Genomic DNA, 3,949 nt, shown 5'->3' with positions numbered 1-3,949 from the left:
TTGCTTGCTTGAGCATATCAATTATGGATGAAGAAACAAAATGAGAAGCATTTAGGAAAATGGCAGCTAATGAATAAATTGCTAGAAAAGTAATTGTTTAATCTGTGAAATGTACTACCAAACAGTGCATAAAGAGGCATAAAGCTTAAAAATAATGAAGGATCACATCTTTCTTAAAGTCTTTGTCTCACAGCTCTTTCAGAGAGTACTAAAAGTGCTGCTGGGCCTTCACATACTTTTTCCTTACGAAAGTCTAAATATCATAAGCGATTTTCACCTTTTGAATTCAGAAAAATATTTGATTGGTGGCAAGGATGAAAGTTGTCACAATGGGTTTATACAAAAAACATTTTTACTAGAAGTGTCTATTTGGCATTTAGATACAAATCACACCAGACATTGCCATTGAGCAGCCTGCTGACCCACAATTTACAGGTCAGTATAGTATGATTACACTGTATAAATAGCTGCTGTGGTCAGTTAAATGCAGCAGAGGTTTCTTAGATTTACATGGGTACTTGAGAGACAATGTCATGTAAGCTGAAAAGCAACTGGTTTGTCAGCAATATCCAAACTGATGGATGGGCCTTAGCCTGCACTGAATTCCTGTGAGTGATATGTGACAGGCAAAATATTCATTATGGATAATTCATGATTAACAAGGAATTCCTTCAAGAGTTTGTGACTGTTATCTTAGACATTTTCCTTAAATTTGAGAGCTAGTGAGTTAGGTGTCTGGCTGTGGAGCTGGAGGTTGGGAATTCAATTCCATAGTGTGCATCTCAGAAGAGCCAGCTTGGGTGGCCTTAGGCAAGCTGCACAGTCTCAGGATGACCCCAGAAGATGGAAATGGTAAAATGCCTTTGCGTACTCTCCATCTGAAAAACCCAGAAAAGGATGGCCGTACGTCAGAATTGATTTGATGGCACACAGATTAAAAGGGGAAATAGCAGCCATTCAGACTGTTAATATGACATAATGCATCACTATTTTATTTAACTAGATAGTTTTAGGGTTTTGTTATATTGTTTTGCTGCAAAATGCTATTCTGTTTCATAGATTTAATGGAAGTGTAATGTAGGATGCTATATTGGTTACAACCTTTATCATTAATATATTAATTAATGTTCCAATTCCTCTATACAGAGCACATTACCATAGTCTCTCGAGACTGAAGGATGCCCAATCTAATACTGTATAATATAATAATAAAACATAATACATCAAAATATTGTTGAACTTCCATAAATCTATGACACAGAAGAACTTCACTATTGAATGAAAAAATACTAAGAAAAGAAGAAAAAAACCTTTGCCTTGTTGGCACATTGCTTTTATGAGGAGGGGTCCAAAATCCAGCACAGAAAATAAACAAATGAATAATCTGGATAATTTAAACTGTAGTTTAGTGGTCTATGAATGAGATTTGGGTTTTGTGTATCCCTCTTCTCCCATGCAGCCTCTTCTCCCATGCAGCTACTCGCATGGAAAACATTGTTTCCTTTTTAAATTAAGATTATTATTTTATCTAAATTGGAATAAACTGGCTATTTTAAAGTATGATCTGAACAAACCATGGTTTAGGATCCTGGTGTATATAGATCATCTCTACAAGATGATCATAGTTGATCTAACTGATCCATGCTTGCACAAAATGGCAAACTGCAGTTAAGTTAAAAATGAGAGCAAATGCTTGTCCTCAAGAAAGAGAGGAAACAAACTAGCACATCCAGTGCTAAACGTTTGAGGTAGCATTGTATACAAACCGTCGGTAGGAAGATAGTTTATGGAACAATCATAACCTGAAATTTAGTTCTTATGTATCCGTACAGTATATGCCCCCTAATATTTGCCAAACTATTCATGTGATTGTATCAATATCTTAAGCAGCTATTTGCTGGATCTGTGAGTGGTGTGGAATTAAACTCACTACAGCCTTCAGAGGCAGGTATCAGGAGCAGTCCAGCTGGGGGGGGAAACCCAAACAGTCACCAAGGGAATTCACTCCAGAGGTCCTCTTATTCAAGTGACCAGCTTGTTCACACATCACTATCTATACGGGCTTTTGGTGGAAAGCAGGATCTCCCAATCTCATAAGGTAAAGGTTGACATTTACCCTTGACATTTAGTCCAGTCATGTCCGACTCTAGGGGGCGGTGCTCATCCCCGTTTCCAAGCTGTAGAGGCAGCATTTGTCGGAGACAGTTTCCGTGGTCATGTGGCCAGCATGACTAGACACGGAACACCGTTACCTTCCCACCATGGTGGTACCTATTGATCTACTCACATTTTTACATGCTTTCAAACTGCTAGGTTGGCAGGAGCTGGGACAAGCGATGGGAGCTGACTCTGTCGCTTGGATTCGATCTTATGACTGCTGGTCTTCTGACCTTGCAGCACAGAGGCTTCTGCGATTTAACCCGCAGCGTCACCACGTCCCAATCTCATGGCAGGCAGCAATGACTTTTCAGTCCATGCACACCTTCATTTAAAGGTGACAAAATGTTATTCTTAGCGTAACCAAAATGTAGTAACAGGAGGTGTCACAGAGTTGGAAAGGTTCTGCAAGGTCATCTAGCCCAGCCCCTAGCCAATGTAGGATTCTCCTCTTGTCCAGAGTTACAGCAAGCTGTGCTGGAACGATTCCCCTTTCCATGTTTGGTTTTCTGTTTGTTTTTTAAATGGCATTCAACATTCTATGGAAACTATGTATGCTCACTCCTATTCAGGGGAATGAGGAATTGTTCCCCACATTTTAAGAGGCTTGTGCTTCTGCAGAATTTGGTGTTCCATGAAGCATAGCTTTACTCCCGTCTTGCATTTGCTTCCAGTCCTGCTGGCACTCATAAGCATTGCATACTCTTATTAAAGTGAGTGATGTTTCAGACACCAGGGACTTAAACGAAAGCTTTATAAAACGAAAGCTTTATAAAATACTAAGAAAAGAGAAAAAAAAAACCTTTGCCTTGTTGGCACATTGCTTTCATGGGGAGGGGTCCAAAATCCAGCACAGAAAATAAACAAATGAATAATCTGGATAAATTTTTATGCAAAAGGTATCTCTAAGCAAGAGTTTAGATGTTACACTAAACTGTAGTTTAGTGGTCTATGAATGAGATTTGGGTTTTGTGTATCCCTCTTCTCCCATGCAGCCTCTTCTCCCATGCAGCTACTCGCATGGAAAACATTCTGTTTCCTTTTTAAATTAAGATTATTATTTTATCTAAATTGGAATAAACTATGGCTATTTTAAAGTATGACCTGAACAAACTACTTTGGACAATATTTAGTTCTATTCTGAACCATTTGGGAGATCAGTCTTGTCCACAAACACAGGCTGACAGCAACTGATGGAGAATGATTTGGTTTGAAGCCCGTTCTGCCTCTGGTCAAACCCTCTCAGGACTGCCAGACGTGTGTTCTCATCCTCCCTGTCTAGACAGCATAGTGAGTAGACGTAACCTATTTGTTGCTGTTTATGCAAAGTGTTGGTCTTCACATCTCTATGTTTCTTCAGCTGGCAGCTGTAAAAATGATACAAGCCATACAGGAGCTCTTTGTACCAGTGCTTCGCCAAATGCAACTATTTACTAGAAACCCTGAATGAATAGACAAAAAACAAAACAAAATGTGGATATAAATTGTCTGAAGGTGATATTTTTGTTCATTTGTTTTGCCGAAAATGCAACAATATATGACAGCTTGTTTTCTCACTGTCATATTAGAGGAAGGAGAACACTGTTGTGGGAACCAGAGAATCCTCAAAAGGCTGTTTTGCCATCTCAAGGCAGCCTGCCTCAGTCAAATATGAGAAATTGCCGAGATTTTTCTTTACATGGCTAGAATTATTTAACATATGCTTTGGGGTATTGCTAGAATTTAAAAGGGCAACTACCTTAGAGGGCTGTCAGCCTGGTAAACCTAAATGGAAATGTGTTGCTTCATCTTT

General features: G+C 39.1%; 1 protein-coding gene across 1 annotated transcript in view; it reads right to left on the bottom strand.

Annotated features, from left to right (window-relative positions):
- Positions 1-507: 507 nt before the first annotated feature.
- MAP1LC3C (microtubule associated protein 1 light chain 3 gamma) overlaps positions 508-3,949 on the bottom strand; it is a 36,073-nt gene continuing 32,631 nt past the window's right edge. Inside the window, exon 5 of the transcript XR_012084667.2 lies at positions 508-878. The gene's annotated coding sequence lies outside the window, so the exon portion shown is untranslated. The remainder of the gene's footprint in view (positions 879-3,949) is intronic.

This window comes from Pogona vitticeps, chromosome 1 (genome assembly GCF_051106095.1).
Source record: "Pogona vitticeps strain Pit_001003342236 chromosome 1, PviZW2.1, whole genome shotgun sequence".
NCBI lineage: Eukaryota > Metazoa > Chordata > Lepidosauria > Squamata > Agamidae > Pogona > Pogona vitticeps.
Note: the sequence above shows the minus strand (reverse complement) of the source record. Positions and strands in the feature narration are given on the sequence as shown.